Genomic DNA, 22426 nt, shown 5'->3' on the forward strand with positions numbered 1-22426 from the left:
CATCCTTCCTCTGTGGCCTCTGCCTGACCTCTGGAGAACGGGTACTGGTCCTGAAAGGAGTGAAGCATGGTGGGCAGGGAGGGGCCCAGTGTCCTGGGATCCTGCACATTCCTCAGCAGTAAGCAAAGTCCGGGGAGGCACCCTTGCCCTGCAAACTCCACACCAGGGAAGCAAGCAGGTATTTCCTACTTCAGTATGTCTCTCTTTCCAGCGACATCACATCACAGGGAGCTCTTCCTTCCTTTCTCCACCCCTCTCTCCAAGTAGCCTAAGTAGTGCAAAAGCTGGTCAGATACATGCTATCTGAACTCAGACCAGTCCTCTAACTCCCTGCTGGCAGAACCTGAGAAACCAGGCTAGAACTCGGCCTTGATCTCATCTTTTATTTCTGGCCTGGCCCAGGCCATCCACCAGGATACACTTCATGGGGCCTTCTTATTTCCTCTCTAGTCACAGATTCCCTGACCTCTTTATCCCAAACTCTGGATCACGTTTGTCTATAGGGTCCGTGCTCACCACAGGGCTGTGCGTTTTAGAGAGGTAGGTCTTACGAAGGGCATTACATAATGATAAAAGGATCAGTACAAGAAGAAGATGTTACACTTGTCAGCATATACACACCCAGTACAGGAGCATCTAAATATAGAAAGAAAATTCTAACAGATGTAAAGGGAGAAATTGACAATGATACAATGCCAGGAGGGGACTTTAACACATTCCCACTGACATCAATGGGCAGATCATTCAGACAGAAAATCAATAATGCAACAATAGTCTTAGATGACACAATAGACTAGGTGGACTTAACAGATATCCACAGGACACTACATCCAAAACCAGCAGAATACACACTCTTTTCAAGTGCACATAGAACTTTCTCCAAGATAGATCACATTCTAGGCCACAAAACAAACCCCAACAAATTTAAAAGGTTAGAAATTATGATTTAGTGGATGTCGAATCGCCTGCTCTCCCAGGGGGGTTTGTTAAATGCAGATCCTTGAGTCTTTCTACACTCACTAAACCAGGACATGCAGATAGGGAATGGATTCCAGGAATCTGCATTTTAACAAGTGCCCTCATCAAGAGGTGTGATGCAGATGCTTAGAGCATTCTTTGAGAAACACCTTTGTAGGCTTTGGGACTCAAACTTCACTTCAAACCCTTGGATAAATGAGTCCCTCTGAGTCTCAGTTTCCTTGCATAAAATAAAGCTAATAATATTTACTTTATATGATTGTGTGGATTAGAGGGAATATGCATGTAAAGTGTCCAGCAGATAGTTGGCAAGAAACAACAATCCTGATCTGAGGACCAGTTTTCCTGGCCCAGTGCCCTTCCCCATCCCCTTGTCCTTGCAGTGGCTCCCAGGTGCTGGGCTCTGCTTCCGCATTGTAACACAGTGAGAAGAGCTCATATATCTGTGGTAGACAGAATAATGCCCCCTCCCCAAATGCCCATGTCCTAATTCACAGAACTGAGGGAATTATGGGTGCAAGTGGAATTAAGGTGGCTAATCAGCTGAACTTGAGATACAAAATTATCCTGGACTATCTGGGTGGGCCCAATGTAGTCACAGGGTCCTTAAAAGTGGAAGAAGGTGACTAGGAGCCAGGGGATGCAGAAGACTCTAAAAACTGGAAAAGGCAAGGAAACCAATTCTCACTGGAGCCTTCAGGAAAGAGTACAGCCTGGATAACACCTAGAATTAAACCCAGTGGGACCCATGTCAGATTTCTGACCTATAAAACAGTATGATAATAACTCTGTGTTGTTCTGAGCCACTAAGTTTGTGGTAATCTGTTACAGCAGCAATTGGAAGCTAATGTAGTACCAAAGACTGGGCTGGCAAGTTCTGGAAACCTCACTCAGTTCCATGTTTAGGGGCTTTATGACTTTGTGGTGGCATCAGTGTTTTATCATCTTTGGGGTCCAAATGACTGAGGCCCAAAGACACAAATGGGGTCTCTGGATGAATTTCCATCCTACCTGGTAATAATAACAATAGTAATGGCTAAGATGTGTTGAGTGCTTGCTAGATACTGAGGGCTTTTTATCCTGTTTAATTGTCAAAAACTATCTCTGCAATGCATTGCATTATCAAACAAATTTTACATGGAGCAACAGGCTAGGAGAGGTCCCTTCTCCAAGGTCACACACAGTAAGAATCAGAGTCTGTATTTAAGGGCAATTTTACTGTCCCCAGAGCCCAGGTTCTGCCTTATGGCCAATGGAAGAGAGAGTATGTTCTCATGAGGTCTCAGGTTGAACAGTTTGTTAAACTTGCCCATGTGTGGAAAGATGTCTCCCACTGGTCTGATAGCCTACAACCTGCAAGTCTTCCTGGTAAAGACTGGGAGGGCTAGATGGAATAGGAGAGTGCTGTAGAGTTATGCTTTTGCCATGGTTGGTGGCATCGGCAGGAGAGAAAAGCTCAGAGATCCGACTTTAGAATTCCACAGCCAGGCACAGGGACAGACCAGGTTGTCCTAACTGTTCTGGAAAAGATCTGGGGCTCTTAAAGCTGGGACCCAGACTCTTCTTCTCCACCAGACACTAATAGGCTGTGTGACATTGAGCAAGACTCTTGGCCTCTTTCCATCTTGCCTGAAAATAGAACCAATTGCACCAACACTTTGTCATCTCACCTGGCTGCTGTGGCAATGCAATGAGATCATGTTTGCGGGCATGCTCTGGGAATTACAGAAGCAGCACACCCTTACAGAGTCCTATGATGGCTATTATTTAATTTTTATAACTCAAAGTGAATGTGGTTCATCATTGTTGTGATTAGTAATAATTATTATACTAAACCACACCAGAGAAGAGAATGTTCTTTCACTGACTTCTTTAGCAGGATCTGTGAAGTAATCATTTCTCAAAAAAAAAAAAAATGTTAAAAAAGAAATCAACAAAGCTGTAATGTTCTGGCATGTTGAGCAGAATGTGCTGCCTTTGTTTTTCACTTTTAAAAGAGAAAGTTTGGAAGGATGACACCTTGAACATTAGGGTAAGATCTGCTTCTGCATGAGAAGGATTTTAAGTGAAAATGCTTTCCACAATTGTTTCTCATCAGGAGCATGGAAGCAAGCCGTGGCCCCAGGGTGAGGTGATTCCAACGGGAAGCGAAAGGAGGCACACCTTAGAGACTAAGGCACTCAGGGAGCACCCCACAGGAAGGAGGGCTCACCACTACCCAGAGGGGATAGGACCACTGACTACTGTCCTAGAGTCATCAGGAGATCCTGGGATCCACTGCAAGCTCCAGACTCCAGAAAGGATGGTCGTCCACCCATAGAAGAAGTCACTCCCCACCAGGTTCAGGCCAGTCTCTCCTGGAGATTCACTCTACTCGACACAGCTACCACTATTAACTCAGAACTGTGGTGGAGCATCTGCTTCTCCTGGACCGTTACTTGGGAGAACTAACACCTCGAAACACAGTCGTCTTCAGGGCCCTGAGCCAAATTACTGGACAAGATTCAAGTCCATTTTTCCTTCTTTCCCTCATTCATTTCTTCCCTCACCCCTTCCCTCCCTCTCTCCTTCTCTTTTGTTAGTTGGCAACATTTAATGAAAACATATCATTATAATTATAATACCAGATGCTGGGCACAGATGAGTCAAGTACCTTATAACGCTCAAGGCATTCACAGACTAGCGTGGAGACCAACATGCAGACACATGATACCATGCAGTGACTTTGTTGTCATCACAATGGCAGGTGCCAAATGCAATATGAACAGAAGGAGGCGCTGTGCAAGCCAGCCAGTGCGGCAAGAGGGGTTCTCAATAACTTTGTGGAGTAAGGTGCAAAACTAGGGGCAAGCAAATGCAAGCATCTGGTCACATTCACAGGATTTAAGTCTTGGGTCTGCCCACTCAATTTCTATGTGGCCCAGGCCTCAGTGACCACAACAGTGACATGAGGGTTATGACACTGTTGCAAAGAGCCTAAAACACTCAGTGCCTCACACAGCACAGCAACACCAACACCTGCCCAGATAGTGACACCCGGGCGGTACACCGTGTGAACGCAGATTCAGAGTCATGTGACTGTGACTGGCTCCTCACAGCCCCATAGGCTTGCTCTGGTCTTTTCACAAACCTTGCAATTGGACCACCCTACGTTAGATTGGACTCGATTTATATGACCTGACCTCTAGCACTGTCACCACCACGAAAGGTGGTAATAATAGTAGAAAGGCAGGGATACCGCTCCTTAGCCACATCCCCCTCAATAGTTATAAACTGATATTTGGAGGCAAGTGTCTCCTACTTCTCTATACTTCACCAATACAGTGCCTGCACAAACGTTTACATTACTTGTGTGTCCTTGGATTCAAGAACATTGTAAATGTTTCTAATGAGTGTGGGCATGTTCTCCAGCAAGATTTCCCGGGGAAGCTTTTAGCGACTCATCAATAGAGTCCCATAAATCCAAAATTAAAATCTGAGTTTAATTCAAAATAAAAGGACTAACAGCATTTTAAAAATTATAATACAAATTCTAATGTTGATGAATGTGTGGAGAACTGAGCATTCTCGTGTACTGCTGGTGGGAGGAGGTTTGGTAGCTTTCTGGAGGGCAAGTTGGTGACGTGTGTCAAAAGCCTTACTTAAGTTTTTGCCCTAAATTTAATAAATTAAATTTTAAATCTTGATAATAAACTAAATTTTAGAAGTGATATTATTTGTAAAATTTTATCCTAATAATCACGCAAGTGCACAAAGATTTGTTTTCAGGTATGCTTATTGCGTGATCCTTTATAATAGAGAAAACTTGCAAACAACATAAATGTACAATAATAAAGTCTCATTAAATACACTGATTTAATAAAAAATAAAATGTACTTGTAACCATTAAAAATTACCTGTACAGGAGTAGGTAACAACACAAAAAATATTTATAACATATTAGAAGATGAAAAATAGTTTGAAAACTGTATAATCTAATCTAATTTTGTCATTTAAAAAATGCTTAAATAAGAAACTAGACATACTTAATCCCCAGTATTTGCAGTAATTGTCTCCTAATTGTGGGATTACTAATAATTTGTGTCTGTACATTCCTAAGGTTTCCAAATTTTCCATAACCAATGTCTTGTGCAGTGTGAAAGAGAAAAATAGAAAACTTAAAAGCTAAAGCTTAAATTTAGAGAGATTTAAATTCAAATGGTCCCTTTGCTATGTGTCCTAGGATAAACGCCTTAACTATTCTGAACTTTACTTTTTTTCTATCTATAGAAAGTAAGTAATAATACCTACCTCAAAAGGTTGTAGGAGGTTATATTAGAAAATTCATATAAAGGGTTGTGCATATAACATGAACTCAGTAAATTCATGTTCCTCTCACTTCTTCCTCCATGAGTTCACTAATACGATGTTTAATGCTTAATACAAGAAGTAGGATCAGAGATTAGGTAGGACCTTAGTTTAGGCCTGAAGCTAACCCAGGTGTGATGATAGGTGAGAGGAAAGTGTGTGATGAGAGAGCATCAGAAAAGGCATGGAAACACACACAACACGTCACCCAGGCACCCTGTCTCTGCTCTGCTTCTCCTGCCGCGTCATTGAGCGGGTCCTAGGGGACATCATGCCGACTCCTCATCCTTAGCCATTCTGATTAAAGAATTTTTTTCACCGCTATACGTGTTATCTGTGTAACAAATTACTCCAAGATTTAATGGCTTAAAATGGCAATCAGTATTTATTATCTCATATAGTTTCTGTGGGTTGGAAATGAGCGAGTAGCTTAGCTGGATGGTTCTGGCATGGGAATCTCTCATGAGGTCGCAGTCAAGAATGTAAACCAGGGCTGCAGTCTCTGAATTCCACAATGGCTCCAGCATATGGTTGGCAAGTTGGTACTGGCTTTTAATTGGAAGACCCAGCTCCTTACCATGTGGACCCCTCCACAAAGTTGCTTGTGTGTCCTCATGATATGGCAGTGGGATTCCCCTAGAGCGAGTGTCCAAAGAAAGAGCAAGGAGGGAGCTGCCATGCCTTTCATGACCTAACCCTGGAAGTCGCACTCTAGTTCCACAATGTTCCAGCGTTTATACCAGTCAGATCCACTCAGGGGGGAAAGGGACCACACTGGGGCATGGATTATAGAAGGTGAAAGTCTTCCGGGCCACTTTGGAGGTTGGCTACTACGATTACCCTTCTAGATCCTCTGCTTGGAACATTCTTCCCCTGATGTCAGCACAGCTCACACCCTCACTCCCTCTATGTCTCTGCACAATAGTCATCTTGCCGGGGAGGCGTTCCCTGAACTCTATCCCAGAATGGAATCCCTCTCCCCATTCTCACTCTCTCTCCTCTCACCCTGTCCTGTTTTTCCTCAGAGTACGTATAACATCCAACATGTTACATACTATATGTTTGCAATCTGTTCCCGATCACTCTCCTCCCCCTGCTCCTGGCCCAGTAGAATATAAACATCATGAAAGCCTCACCATGTTCCCTCCTGGTATCCAGGAGAAGTTCAGTAAATGAATGAATAAGGCATGACATCACCTGACACTTCTGATACTTTCATTGCAGGGCTGTTCATATCACCCACGGACAAATCAACAATTCTCTCTTCAGTGCCACCACCCTAGCTTGTAAATCCTTCTAAAACTGATGAATCTAGCTTTCCAAATGCCATCTTCTTGCCTTACATCCCTCCCACCCCCGCCTCCTGAGCCCTTCTTGCCTTCCCTGCTCCTTCTAGTGCTTTGCCTTCTCAATATGTTCCAAACTTGCCTTTTCCCCAGGTGCCTTCCCCTGACTTCTGCATTGTTGAGGCTTCCTTATTCTGTGCCTCACCTCCTAAAGGCCTACAGAAAAGGCTAACAATGTCCCTGCTCCTCCACCCATACCCATGGCAAACATTGCTTGTAATCAGGCCATCTCTGGCTATACCTGGACCAAGGAGCTAATAACAGTTTGCTAAGAAGATAATTGGTCTCTGTTGCTTAACACACTGTTAACTCTAGTAGCAAACACTGTGACATGGAGATATTTGAATAGGGAAGGGACAAATAAAACTATACAGGACACATATACTAAATACCACACACCAAGTGTTGGTCTTAAGCAATTAATATGGTTTACCTCTAGTATTTAGTCTTCACGACCATCTACTAGGAAGTTATAATAATATGTTATTATACCCATTTTACAAATGAAGAAACTGGGGCTTAAAGAGATAAATAACTTACACAGGGTCATTTAGCTAAGAATTGGCAACTAGTCCAAATTCAGGTAATTGGATTTGGAATCTTCCCTTTAATCATTGTGATACTGCCTCAAGGTCTTCAGTGACCAACTGGCTTCATGGGGTCTTGGGAATAAATGTCTAGTTGTCAGGCCTAAATGAGAGTCCTCAGGAAATTTCTTCTGTCTGAAATTGCCCCTGGAGAACACTCACTCATCCTTAGAAATCCAATTTGCTTCTTAACATATTTGTGAAGTTTTCATTGATACATTTATGCTGGCATTGCTGGACGTCATACTATTATTTCACTTACAAACTTGAAATGCAAGCCTGTGTTTTCTTGTAGGTCTTCTTCACTGCATCATGACTGCATAACTTTCTCATTTCTCAGTCCTCGCTGTTCAGAAGAGTGTCTGGACTACGACCAACTGGGTAAATAAATAAATAACGTCTCTACTTCCACAATATGCTTTCCTAGGCCAATTTTCAAAACCTAGCATTTCTCAAAAGATTGGCTAAGTTATACATTGTTTATTAACTGGATATTATGGTCTTCAGTGGGGACTGTTACTACATCAAACTGAAGAAGTTGAGCAAATGATGGCTTCCCAGGAAATGCGGCACTGAAATCTTCTCTAGAAGTGCACTTCATGGGTAGTCACAGCCTAGAGAATGAGTGTGGGCATTCCAGCTCTGTCCTAGTAAGGAACTGAGACACTGTATTTAAATACTACTCACCATGGCATCCCCAGGCAGAGTTTCTCCACTACTGAGTTTATAAATCCCCTGCCTCCAGCCCTTCTAGAAAAAGGAGGCTTAGAGAAGCTCTCTTTGGGAGGTCACACAACTGACACTGCAGCAAGAAATCAGCATCAACTTCCACCAGCTCTTTGTAACCACAGGGCTCTGAGGGGCTCGGAAGTGCTCACGGGTTTGCTGGATGAGTTGGACAGACATGGTAATGCAATGGGAAAGCTGTGAAGGGTGAGAGTTCCATTCTTTTAAAAAGTGGGGAAAGCTTCCAGACTTACAAAAAGTAGGTAGACTTAAAGCATAAATGAATACGGAATTAGTGCCAACCTGCCCAGGATGGGCCATCAGGTGGCATGATATGGTGTCCTTTAAGCTGACATCTATGTGAAATTTTAAAATGCTGTAATCTAGGGGAAAAGAGATGTGACCTTTCTTAAGGTCTCCTCATTTCAGGACCTTGATTTCCTCTCTGTAAAACAAAGAGAGTGGAGCATATGAGGAAACATCCCAATCTTAGTGAGAGTCTGTAGAATGTGAAGCCAGTCATTCATGATGTCAGAGTGTAATTTCTACTGTAGCCCTTTCCCCAGCTTGGCTATGATCAGCATCTTGCTGCCCCAGGATGTATGTTTGACTCACCTCTGCATGTAGTCCTCACTGCACCTTGAACAATACTTGACATAAGATAGGTGCTTAGTAGATGAATAGTTAATTGCATTAGATTGAAGTGAAATCTACTTTGAAAAGCTTTTTCCTATCAAAGACCCCACTGCATTTCAGATGGACCCAAAATACACTTACTAGCCAATGTAAGCTGGCTCTCAATTATGAGATGAATTAGATGGGAAAAGATGGAGAGGGATCCGTTTTCCCAAAAACATAAGGAGAAATGGAGCATTAAGCATAGCTAGCTTACCTAAGATATCTCCTTCGTAAATGGTACAACAAAAGATACAAGTCTTGTCAGACTCTGATATCTGTGGTTTTCTGCTATACAAGGGAGATATTCTCCCACAGTCCTAGAAAGTCCAGTGTTCTGTGTGTGAATAAAGTACAGACACAGTTAGAAGATGCTTCATACTTGAGTGACCCTATGAAAGATTTCTCCATCAAAGTGTAGAAGGGCATTTGACAATACTCAAAAGATGATGGGGAACAGAAACTTGGAGCCTGGAAGAACTTTCTTGGCTGCTCTCAATGTGAGTAAAATGGGCCAGCCATCTCCTATACATATGTTCTACACTTTCTCTAGTCTCCCTTATGATACAAAGGGGAAGACCAGATGGACAGCGTTCCCAATAGCTATTTATCAATAATGATGTCACCATAATGAACTGTGGACTCTGTTGCTTTTCTGCAAGGATACAGCTCATTAGGATAATGGGGAGGCTACTGGTGGGATGCACATGAAGGCTCCGCATTAGGACATGGTAAGCAAGGTCATGGTGTTTAGGTATCACGACTGTAAAATTATGAGATCTAAGCATCCTTGTTAGCACTGATATTTGACCTAGAACAAAAGTTTCCACATTTTAGAAGTCATGGTGCCCTTTTTTCAAATAAAATCTTAATGGGATCCCAATATATAAAATAGATATATGCAGACCTGATTGAGATTAGGATGGGGAACATGTGGTTCTGCCTCCTCATTTGTTCCCTCCCTTCCGAGACAGCATAAGACACTTCCCTGGAAACCTTGGGCTTCATAGAACTCAGTATGAAAATCTCTGGCCCATAAGACACACCTCTAAAGTGACTTTTTTTTTCCATATCAATACCTAATTTTCTTTTGATTGTCATAAAATTAGAGATGGTAATTTTATTGTTTTGGTAAACAAATTAATATCAACATGGAAAAACATCATAGTTAAGAATGGACTAAGCCTTTTCCATGTATTGAAAGAGGACAATGTGAAATCCTGATCAAAATTTTTTTTTAATCATTGCAAAGTGCCTGGGGATGTTTTCTGGTGGCCAACAGTCTGAAGGTCTATGGGAGACACAACAATGTCATCTTGGCTGAAACATACACAGAGGACAGAAGAGTCCCTTGGCATCTAGCCATCTCTCGGCCCAACATTCAACAGGAGGGCAGCATAGAAAGCAATCGAGTAGAGTGTTGACAGAATTAATCAGGCTCCATTTTCCTCCTTTCTTTTGCTCCCTGGGCTAAGAAATTAGAAGGCTCTAGGTGAATCAGATACATTTTGAGATTTCCCCAGAAACACAGTTTTCCTGGGGAAATAAAGCTAATGAAAAGAGAGGTTAACTATGTTTGATTTCCTCAAAGCCCACTGCCTGATTGTATGTGAACTCTGATTTCTTTTAGACCTGAAGTCCATGGCTTAGTGACATTGCACTGCTCAGAGAAGAGAGAGAAAAACATTTGTAAATAAATCGAAAAGTCACAGGATTGATGCCTTGCACATGGATGGTACTCATCTAATGTCAAGCCTTTCCACAGATTATTTCAATACATAGTTATGCACATCTACCATTCATTAAATTCTATCTCTAGTCCTTATTATGATAGGTGAATTAGACATCCCTCACTTTTGCAGAAGTGGAAACTGAGCCAGAGCAAGAATAAGGGACTTGTCCATAAATGTCACACTTCCACTTTCAATTCAAGACCCTTAGACTTCTAATCCCTGAGTCTGACTGCCCCTCCATGTTGCTTTTCAAATCTCAGTCCTTCTCAGGCATGATGCAATATTATAAAATTACCTCTAGAGCCATGGATCTGGTCCTCACCAAGACAAATTCTCTTCTAACGAGAGACTGGAGAAGTGCATTGATCTTCAGAACTCAGAGTGGACAGCCTGTCTGAACCCTTCTCAGGGGTGGGGAGACTGGCAAGTTTAAGCTTTCCAGGTATTGGAGGAAGACTGTGGTCCACTTAAGCATTAAGGAGTTTGTTATTCTACAGGAAATGGGGAGGAACTGAATCTTCTGTAACATTTTACGGAGGTGGTTATCTAAGGTCCAGAAAGGCTTAGCGTCTTGTCCAAGATGGCTGGTCTCAACTCTGGCCTCAGTATATGGTCCACACTCCCTGCAGCATCAGCATCAACCGGTCAGAAAAGCAGCATCTCAGGCCCAGACCCACTGAAGCAGAAACTAGTTTGAGCAACATCCCCAGGTGACTCGAAGGTGCATCAAACTTGAGAAGCACAGTTCTAAAGTATGTGCACTTTCCAGAATGCTGGGCCTTTGCCTGCTGTCACATATTTGGGCTTCTTGAAAGCCAAAGAGGCAAATGGACGGCGGGAGGGGACATGTGGTCTCATTTAGGGGTGGCTGTGTCAACGCCCTCCGCCACAGGCTCCGCCCTCACCAACCAAACAATTATCAGCTCCCGGGCAGGTGGAGCCGAGCCTCCAGACTGGCCCACTTGGCGGTTCGACACATGATTAATCACTGTTACCACAGGCGCCTCATCAATCATCACCACCAAGCACCCAGGAGAAGGGGGTCCTGGTAGGCGAGCACTCAGCGCTGAGAAGGACCGAGGCTCTGGGTCTCCGATAAGATGCGCGCGTGGAGTTGGGATGAGGCAGGTCGCGACTGGAGCATTAGGCATTCACCCCCGGCTGCTCTGATTAGTAATTAAGTGACTCGTCTACTGGCGGACAGTCCTGCATGTTCCCCCAGGCATCTGTTAGTTCTTCGAAAACCACTACTGACAAAATGAGGTTTGCCCTTGGTACACAGATAATGAGACTGAGCTTGACAGGTGTGGCGCGATTAGAAAATTTCTACATGAAGCTCATTCTGCTAGCCACTCCACAGTAAACAGACTCATTAGAACTCGCAGGTCCCTGGAGGCAAAGCATGTTTGACATTATTAATTGGCTTTTCTGTATAAGGAGTCAAATAGATGAAAAGGTTTATCAAGCTGAAATAATTAATTTTGCCTGAATTCGCTGACAGTTCATTTCTCCTGTAAAAGACCATTTTAAGGTCCTTTTTTTTTTTTTTTTCAAATTTCAAAGTTCAAAAGACATAATAGTGGCAAAAGTGAAGCTTTTTAGTAAATTATAATTAAAGGGAATTTAATTAACTTAGACCTGGGGAAGGGGAAAGAAAGGAATTGCTATCTGTGTCTATACAGAGGTCTAGATGGTTGAACATATCATGACTTAATAATGCATTAATTTTAATCTAATCAAAGTATAATAAAAGAGGTAATTATATGTTTAAAAATTACCAGGCTCCAACAGTGGGATTTTTAAACACTTAATACTTACCCAGTTTCTCGTTAGCAAAGTTATAATTGTTGTTCTCAGATTCTGCTTATTTAAAGACGGGGGTTACAGGCAAGAGGTTAATTGAATAAATCATTGTAAGAACCCATGTTGAAACTATGATGAACTACAAAGTTTGCATTTCCTGACTGCAAAAGATTTTTCTTCCCTTTTTTCACTCTGTCTTTCTGTGTCTCTAAAAATAGCAAATTATTTCCATTCCTTTATATGCGCTCCTGAATGCTCCCACGCCCACTCTTTGCCCCACAAAGCCAAAATCCAATTCACATGAGATTCTGCAAAAATTTTCTTCATCTTCCAAACTTTACCATTTTCATCTCCCACAAGGCGTTTTGTAGTTTCAGCATGAGATTTCTCGGCCTGAAACAATGGATGATAAGGTGAACTGTACTTCTGTCCTCACCGAGATTGGGTGTTGGGTGAGAGGAACCATGGTGTCTCCAAGTGGTCATAAAACAGTGGGGTTTTGATTTCTACAGAGGCCAATGTTTCTGGATGCTTCATTGATTAAAGATGAAGTTCTGAGATGTCTTAAAGGATATAGCTGTTTTGCAGCAAAGAAGAATCTTGCCCCAAAGCCAACATACTAATTTTGTAGTTCAAAGATGATCCAGTATGTCTTAAATCTCTCTGACTCTGATGAAATAAAAACCATAGGGGAGGAGGACTAGGTAGAGGAGTCATGAAGCGTGGTTCTTCCACACCTAGTAGGATGTCTTGGACCAGTTCCTCAGGCCTTCACCTCCTTCCTTCACAGGCTTGGCTCAGGCAAGCTGGATATCTTAACTCAACCTCCCCTACCTACTACTCTATCCCATGATGACTGGCCTCCTGAAAATCTAATGACTGTGAAGTTTCTTTTCAGCTTTTCACTGATGCTTTTCTAATCCAGAAATACCTGTTGGGTATCCTCATTAAACAGCAGAGCATTTATGGAGTCTCCCTGTTTATTCCCTATCCTCAGTGGGAGGCAAGAGCTTGGTTACCTGAGACTCACTTTTATCCCTCCTTTAAGCAGGGTCCTGAAAAAGTGATCCCATTCAAGTGATAATCAACATTAAAAGATTCACACCCTGTAGCACGATTTTGAAAGGCACAAGGACACATCTGCCTTTTGCCAAAACATCCTCAAGTACTCTTCGAGGGAGGAAGGAGAGAGGCAGGTTACGTAGAGTGGTGACTTAACACACACCATCTCAAGTCTCAGAACAACCACGTGAGATTGTCCCCATATTAAAGATGAAACAATTGAGGCTCAGAGACAGGAAGGAAGTGACTTAAGGTCACACACTTCAGAAGCAGAGTTTTGATCTACCTGACCTCAAAGCCCATGTAATTTCCATTAGAAAAGAGTAACCCAAAAAGGAACAGACATCAGATTCCCAAACTGTAAACACTTGTAACATTTACCGGAGAGTTAACATTTGGGGTAAGAAATGTCATAACCCAAAAAGCAAATATCTATGTACTTCCTTGAACTGAGGAATACTTGTAAAGATGTATTGAAAAAAAATGGGGGGAAACTTGAGACCTTCCAGTCCAGCAGTCACAAACTTACTGTTCATAATATTTCCCACTCCTGCCTCCTTATATGAGTTCCTTAATTAACCATATATTAATGTCCAGGGGCCATTGTGATTAAATAAGGGCTTAGACATGAGTGGGGCGGGAAGGCAAAGGAGGTTATATGTGCCAAGATTCAGGACTTGCGCTGTCATCACTTACCAGCGTGTTTTCTCCTGAAGTCAATAGGTTGTTCCATTTCAAACACACTTAAGGAAAACACGCATTGATTTATTTACAATTCTGAACTATTCATCAAACAGTAATGATCAGTGCCTGGTAAAACACAGGCTGAAAATATGCCACGCAATGCTTAGTCATTCTGCTGATGGCACTAATAATTCGTTTTCTCATTCTGCTCTCTCACTCCCTGCCTCTCTGTATTTCGTTCTGTAATTCTGCCCAGTAAGACTTAGAAACCCAGAAGGGGTCTGTGTTAGTGTGGTCAGTTCTGAAGACTCCAGAGAAAGCCCACATCTACCCAGCACCTCCCTTTCATTCATTAACTCACCAGGGGCCAAGACTAATTAGATCAGCCTGCTCATTTTGAGCTGATAATTGATTTAAATAGGGTGCTCATTTAAAATAGAAGAAAAGCCTGCTAAACATTTGGTGCTTGGATTTTTTTTTTTTCTTCTTTCCCTGCAACTTTCAATTGCTTGTGCAATGTAGCATAAAATGTAGAGGTCTCCCTTTTCTTTTCTCTCTTTTTTTTTTAAGGGGCCATAAAATTAATTACAATAAGTAGGCAACGGGCAGGGGCAGGGGGTTAACTGATGGCTCTAATGAGCAGCGGAGCTTTGGGAAAGCGGGGCCACTCACGCTGTTTGTTGGCTGCAAGGGGACCGTGGCTTCCAACAGGAGCACAGCCTAAAAAGGTCCTTCGTACTGATTCTGTCTTCATGGCAACCAAAGTAGCTTTGCTAAGCTTCAAACAAAAGGAGCCTTCCTTTCCGAAGGTGGGGACATTCTGGGATTGTTTCCTTATCATTAAGCAAGAAAAGACTTTCAAGAGGCCATTCCATGATACACTGCCACCCCCACTGCCACGCCCAACCCGCCCCTGGTTTTTACACAACTTGTGAGTGGGAAAGTTAGGGAAAGACTTGGCCCCACTCTATATTCTGAAGACCTTTCCCTTCTCAAAGGGTCTTTCATGCCTCGTCCTGCACCATATTGATTTATTTCGAACGTGGATCAAAAAAGTTTAGACTAGGGCTCCTCTTGGAAACTAAATCGTCCTCTGAGTTTATACTATATGGCTGACTGTATCCCTTTGGCACAATGAAAAGAGCTTTTGTCTGCAGCCAGGAGGGCAAGAGTGGAAGCAACACTTGTAATTTGCTCTGTAAATTTTATTTTACAGTGTTTCCTATTGCAGGAAGAAGGGAGCACGTGGCCCAGCAAGGGGAACCGAGGAGCCTTGCAAAAAAATCTTTAAAGGTAAATAAGATGTTCACAAATAGAAAAGTCACCCCCTCCAGACTGCACATGCTCTATTTGAGATGTTCCTAAGTTCCAACTTGACAAAGCAACGCGGTCCACGCAAGAAGCACTCGGGCTTTGGAGGCCGACGGACAGACCTGGGTTTCTATCCTGATTCGGTCACTTTTGTGCTCTAAGTCACTTGCTCTCTCTAAAACTCAGTCTCCTTACCTGTAAAATGGAGGCACTAAAGTTGATTTTGGAGGCATAGCTTAAGGGTTAGAGACAATGTCAGAGCCTCGCATAAGGCTTAGTTTTAATACGCACTCAAAAAATAGCATCTATAATGCAGAACGGGCCTCCTAATAACCAGGGAGGGTCAGTTATCCTTGTTTTGTTGTCTGAGGCTGGACAGGTCTGGAGAAGGTGTCAGTGTGTTGGACACAGGGCCTGCTTCGCGGGTGTACAATCCTGAGCAGCGGCACAGGGCCTGACGCTTAGAAGGATCCCACTGTGGATGTCTTGAAATTCTTCATTTTTGAACAGAGGACCCTGGATTTTCATTTTGCACTGGGTCCCACAAATGATGTGGCTCATCCCGAGGGCACATCGCCCTCTGCAAATGCTGCCCTGCCCTCCTTGGTATCTTGAAGAGCCTCCTCCTGTGAGGTCATGTCTGTGTTTGTGGCACACGGCTTTCACACTTAGACGTTGCATTCTTTCTGCCTCTCCCACAAATGAGAACCAGAGGTGTAGCCTCTCCCTTCCTACTGGCCCAGGGCCTGACGGCCACGAAAAACTATTCAAGAGCACATGCTAGTGGCCGAAGGTCAGAATGACACCTCTGCAGTCCCATCGCAGGCCCACTGGGAGAGCTCCTGCCTCTCAAGTAGAGGCTGGAGTCCTGAGGCAGGAGAAGACAATGAGGAAAGAGCATCCCTTTGTTGATTCAGCATGCATGTGGTGGCTCGTTTTCACTGTTAATGACATACGAGTTGAGTCCCAGGTAATTTTTTTCAAAGCAACCGGTTGTGAAATGTCTTGAGAACACACTGCCAATTTCCAATCCTAATGGCAGAGACATTGAAGGTGAATAAGATGAATATTTATGGGATACCTGATTGCCTAAATGAATTCCCTAAGGTATAAATAATTGAATGTGCATATGCTAATTAATTGGGAAAAGCCAGGAGGTAACTCCTTTTTATTTACGTTAACCTCATTTTATTTCACTTCTTAGGACTATTATAGTTCCCAGTTATTTCCTATGCTTCAGTAGAGTTGAGTGTCACTGAGAGAATTTTTAATAGACATCATGAGTCTTAATTTTAATAAATGTATTAGCCAAGGTAGAATATGTAACGATGGTTCTCAGAACATAGTTACTTGAATTTCCCTAACAAAAGCAATTGCTCATTGGTGCCTATTTCCAGCTCGTTTTTTTACATACATCTGATCTAATCCTCACACTAACCACATAAGGTTAGATATTGCACAATTATCTCCATTTTACAGATGCAGAAACTGAGACAACGGTTAAATGAACTGCTCATGGTTACCTGGCTATAAGTATCAGAACACAGATTCAAATTTGGCCTGCTTCAAAGTCATAAATCTTTCCAGAAAGGGAAATCAGACTTTTGCTTGGAATAGAATGTTTGGAAAGCACAGTCCTCTCCTTAACATGTTGCAGACCATTAAGGTTAAGGTTAAGCGTTAAGGTCCACCAGTCCTTCAACTTGATTCCTGTCATCATTCTCAAATAGCCACCTAAGTCAAAGAGACTAATTTTTTGAGTCTATAATTTTTAAATAGGCTTTAAAAAAATTTTATAACAGTTTCAGGTTTACAAAAAAAATGCACAGAAAGTACAGAAAGTTCTCATAGACTGCCTTTTTCCACACACAGTTTCTCCTGTATTAACACGTCGCACTCCTGTGGTGTATCTATTATAGTTGGTGAACCACTATTGATATATTATCATGAAGTAACATCCATAGTTGAGAGTTCACTCAGCCTTGTGTATTCTATGGGTTTTGACAAATGATGTCATGTATCCACCACATGGCATCATAGGGAATAGTTACGCTGCTTTTCCAAAATTGCCGGGAGCTCCACCTATTCACTCCTCCCCCCACCTTCCTCACAACCCCTCATCTGAAACCCGGGCAACCCCTGATCCTTTTACTGCCTCTCTAGTTTTGCCTTCTCCAGGATGTCAGTTGGAATCATAATGTAGGCAACCTTTTCCGATCGTCTTTTTTCATTTAGCAAAATGCATTTAAGTTTCCTCCATGTATGTTTTTTATTATTATTTTATTGACGTATAGTCAGTTTACAATGTTGTGTCAGTTTCTGGTATAAAGCATAATAGTCCACTAATACATATACATACATATATTCCTTTTTAATATTCTTTTTCATTAGAGGTTACTACAAGATACTGGATATACAGTAGAAACTTGTTGTTAATCTATTTTATATACAGTAGTTAGTATCTGCAAATCCCAAACTCCCAATTTATCCCTTACCACCCCCTGGTGACCATAAGTTTGTTTTCTAAGTCTGTGAGTCTGTTTCTATTTCGTAAATAAGTTCATTTGTCTTTTTTTCAGATTCTACATATAAGTGATATCATATGGTATTTTTCTTTCTCTTTCTGGCTTACTTCACTTAGAATGACAATCTCCAGTTCCATCCATGTTGCTGCAAATGGCATTATTGTATTTTTTATGGCTGAGTAGTATTCCATTATATAAATATACCATAACTTCTTTATCTAGTCATCTCCTCTATGTCTTTTCATGGCTCATTTATTTTTATTGCTCAATAATATTCCATTGTATAGATGTACCACAGACTATCCACTCACCTATCAAAGAACATCGTGGTTGCTTCCAAGCTTTGGCAATGATGAACAAAGTTGCTATAAATATTCATGTGCATGTTCTTATGTGGACATAAATTTTCACCTCATTTGAGTTAATACTTGGGAACCTGATTGCTTGATCCTATGATAAATCTATTTTTAGTTTTGTTAAAAAATGTCAAACTGTCTTCCAAAGCGGTGTCACCATTTTGCATTCCTACCAGCAATGAATGAAAGTTCCTTTGCTCTATGTCTTTCACCAGCATTTCATTTTTTATTGTTTAGGGTTTCAGCCATTCTAATAGGTGTGCAGTAGTATCTCTTTGTTGCCTTAATTAGCCATTTGTTCTTGTTCAGCTAAGAGTCAGCAGCCATCTTCAAAGTAGGATGTGTACATCCCATTATGTGGACAAGATAACCCATTGAAATATGCAGAGAAAAAAATGGCAACTGCTTTTTTTTTGTTGTTGTTCATTACATGACACTCTCTATTATTTGTGTATATGCTTAATGTATAGAATATATTATTGTCATGGAAATTTAATTTTTATAAATTAAAAATACTTATCTTGTTGAGATTCATGCCCCTCCATTTTTTTAATTGACAGAAGTGTTCCATTAAAAGAAGACCCCACTGCCATAGAGAACCCTGAATCTATGAAGATATCAAAGACAGAGACCTAATATTTCTTGCAAAAAGTGAAGCTTGATTTCTAGTCAATATTGAATTTGATGTTTAAAAAGTCTGAGCTATGTCTATGCTGAGGTTTACCTATGTTATTTTGTACTGGATATATCTACTAGTGTGACAAATTGGGTGTTTTCCCAGAGTAGCAGTTGTCTGAATTCATCTGCAGAAAGAATACTTATATGTGTGTTTTCAGAATATTGTCAGAGAAGTCAGAGCTTTTCAGAGCACTTTCTCCTACACTATTCCACTTTACACATTAACATGATGATGATTGCTATTTTAGATTCCATTTCAAAACCAGGTTCTGAGTATGGCTAAAAGGACCAGCGGTGAATGGATAACTCTTATAAAGTTCTATTGTTAATCCCATTTTATAGATAAGAAAATTGAATCTTAGATAATTTAAATAACCTGTCAAATTCCTCTTAATTTGTAATTGACAGAACCCATGGTTCACACCCAGGCTGAGACACAAGAATTCATTAGATTATCATGCTTAAAAACATCTATGTGCTTTATGAGGAAGCCTGTGTCTACACTGTTTAGAGAAAAACTTGCCCAGTTTAGCAAAAGGAAAACCAAATTGTGGACAGCACTGTCAATGTAGATCTTTGTTTTAAAATACAAATAAATGCTTTTTTTCCAAAGCAATGTGTCTGCAGGGAAGACACTAGCAAAAAATTTAATTGCTATACATTCTGTGTGTTTGATGGGAAATACTAAATATTCTCTGTCTCTGTATATACATAGAAGGTCTAAACAAAGAAGACCGTATTTGTGAAGAGATCACTTTTCACATCATAAAGGCAGTGTGAGTGTCTGTCAAACAACACCAAGGAACAAGTTGATACAACCAGTAGAGGAAGAAGTGTAAGTTTGTAAGTTTGGAAATCATTAATGGGCCTGATCCTTCAAAGTGAAATATTGGAAAACACTATCTTCAGTATGACAGTTGGAACTCCAGAACATTTTTAGAACAAAGATCAAAAACATTGGGTAGGATTTTCCTCCCTTCTTCCTTATTTATGTTCCTCTTTCTTTCCTTTCCTTTCTCCCTTCCTTCTTTCTGAAATAAGGGAGGATATTAAGGGTTGCATAAGTGGAGAGAGAAGCAAGATGGTGCAGTAGAAGGACGCTTGTAGCTCACCCTCTCCCACAAATACACCAAAACTCACATCTACAGACCCACTCAGCCAACCAGAGCATCTGCCGAACTCTGGCAGAACATCGCCCTCTTCAAAAGACAAAGACGCCAAAAATATGGTAGGAGAAAAGGAAAAAAGAAAGAAGAAGAAAAAAAAAAAAACAGTGCTGTACCAGTCCCATGGGGAGGGAGCGGCAAAGGAGGAATAGCACTCTTTCATTGGGTCTCCCCCCTCCAATGGAGAGGCCAGTGGGACGGAGGGGGAGCCTCCAAGGCTCAGATCTGTATGGAGCACCCCTTGACTGACAGAACTAAGTTAAATGGGCACAAAGGGTCCTCGCAACACCCAGCCGGAGAAGTGAGCTGGCAGCTGGGGGCTGGGATAGGCTGCCCAAGCCGGGAGGAGGACTGCGGCAGCTGCACTGAGGCAGCCGCAGGGGACTGCAGGGTGCTGCGTGCCATGGCTGGGAGGGGATACAGAGCAGAACAACCTTGGTCCCCCATAAATTGGGAAAAAAAGCAAAGCAACAATGCTGGTGTGCCCTGGGGGGAGGGGCACCGTAGCCTTTGTCTCTTCGGACCTGTGGGGCCATTACTGGTGCACCTTGCAAGAAGAGAGGCGGGGCGTAGCCACAGCCACCATCTCCTCCTGAGCTCAGCACCCGGGTAGGGGTGGGGCTGAGACCTGAATCTGCACCTGGGAGCTCCGCAACCTCCTAGGCAGGACTGAGACTTGTTTTACAACCTGAGGCAGATAGGATCTTTCTGCCCTGGCACCTCAGAGAACTCACGCCACCAAGACAAACAAGAGCTGACACAGAGCAGGGGCAGGGCTGTTCCGTGGTCTTCCCTGAGCCCGCCTACGGAGTGCTGACCTGAGGCAGAGCTGGCAGGTGCACAGAGCAATGGAGCAACCAGTGCCGGGAGAGGGCAGGTGACCACCTGCCTTCCTGGCAGGAATGCAGCACCTGACCATGGTGCAGGGAGGGGGCACAATCTGCCCACCTGCCTCCCCTGAGCACAGCATCTGACTGTGGCATCAGGAGGGGGAGTGATCCGCCCACCCACCAGCCACAGTGCCAGAGAGATATGAGCAATATGAAGAAGCAGAGGAACCACTCCCAATTAAAAGATCAAGGGAAATCCCCTGAAAGCACGATCAAGGAAATAGACATTGATGGCCTACTAGATCAAGATTTCAAAAAAGGAGTGATCAAAGTACTGAAGGAACTAAAGAAATAGGGTTTAGAGATATAAAATATGTCAAAAATGAAATAGAAGCTATAAAGAAGAACCAAGTAGAATTAGTAAACACATTTGCTGAGATGAAAGCTGACCTAAAGGCTGTGCCAAGCAGGCTAGATAGTGCAGAGGAACGAATAAGTGACCTAGAAGACAGGACAACTGAAAGCACCCAATCAGAACAACTGAGAGATAAACAAATAAAAACAAATGAAAACAACATAAGGGACCTATGGGATAACATAAAGCATGCCAATCTATGCATAATAGGGATTCCAGAAGAGGAAGAAAGAACAAAGGGGATTGAAAAGGTATTTGAAGAAATCATGACTGAAAACTTCCCAAACCTAAAGAAGGAATCAGATATCCAAGTACAGGAGGCCCAGAAGGTCCCAAACAGGAAGAACCCAAAAAGACCCACACCAGGACATATCATAATCAAGATGGCCAGAGTCAAGGATAAAGAAATGATCCTAAAGGCAGCAAGAGAAAAACAAAGTGTGAGTTACAAGGGAACCCCCATAAGGCTCTAAGCTGATTTCTCTACACAAACACTACAGGCCAGAAGGGAGTGGCAAGATATATTCAAAGTCCTGAATGAAAAAAAGATGCAGCCTAGGATACTCTATCCAGCAAGGCTATCCTTTAGAATAGAAGGCGAGATAAAGAACTTCACAGACAAGCAAAAACTAAAAGAATTTAGCAACACTAAACCCATGCTGAATGAAATATTGACAAGTCTACCCTAAATAGAAAAGCAGCAGGATGCTACAAAAATGAGAAACTCATAACTGGAAAGGTGATAACTACCATGAATTACAAATAGAATAAACACAAAATTATACAAGAAGACATCTAAATCATTAAGAGTGGGAGAGGGAAACAAGGAAAGCCACTGTGGGAAACAGTATGGAGATTCCTCAAAAGACTAGGAATAGACTTACCATATGACCCAGGAATCCCACTCCTGGGCATATATCCAGAAGGAACCCTACTTCAAAATGACACCTGCACCCGAAGGTTCATAGCAGCACTTTTTACAATAGCCAAGACATGGAAACAGCCTAAATGTCCATCAACAGATGACTGGATAAAGAAGAAGTGGTATATTTATACAATGGAATACTATCAGCCACAAAAACCAACAACATAATGCCATTTGCAGCAACATGGATATTCCTGGAGAATGTCATTCTAAGTGAAGTAAGCCAGAAGAGAAAAAAAAAATACCATATGAGATCACTCATATGTGGAATCTAAATAA

The sequence above is a fragment of the Camelus bactrianus genome, chromosome 5, assembly GCF_048773025.1.
Source record: "Camelus bactrianus isolate YW-2024 breed Bactrian camel chromosome 5, ASM4877302v1, whole genome shotgun sequence".
Classification (NCBI taxonomy): domain Eukaryota; kingdom Metazoa; phylum Chordata; class Mammalia; order Artiodactyla; family Camelidae; genus Camelus; species Camelus bactrianus.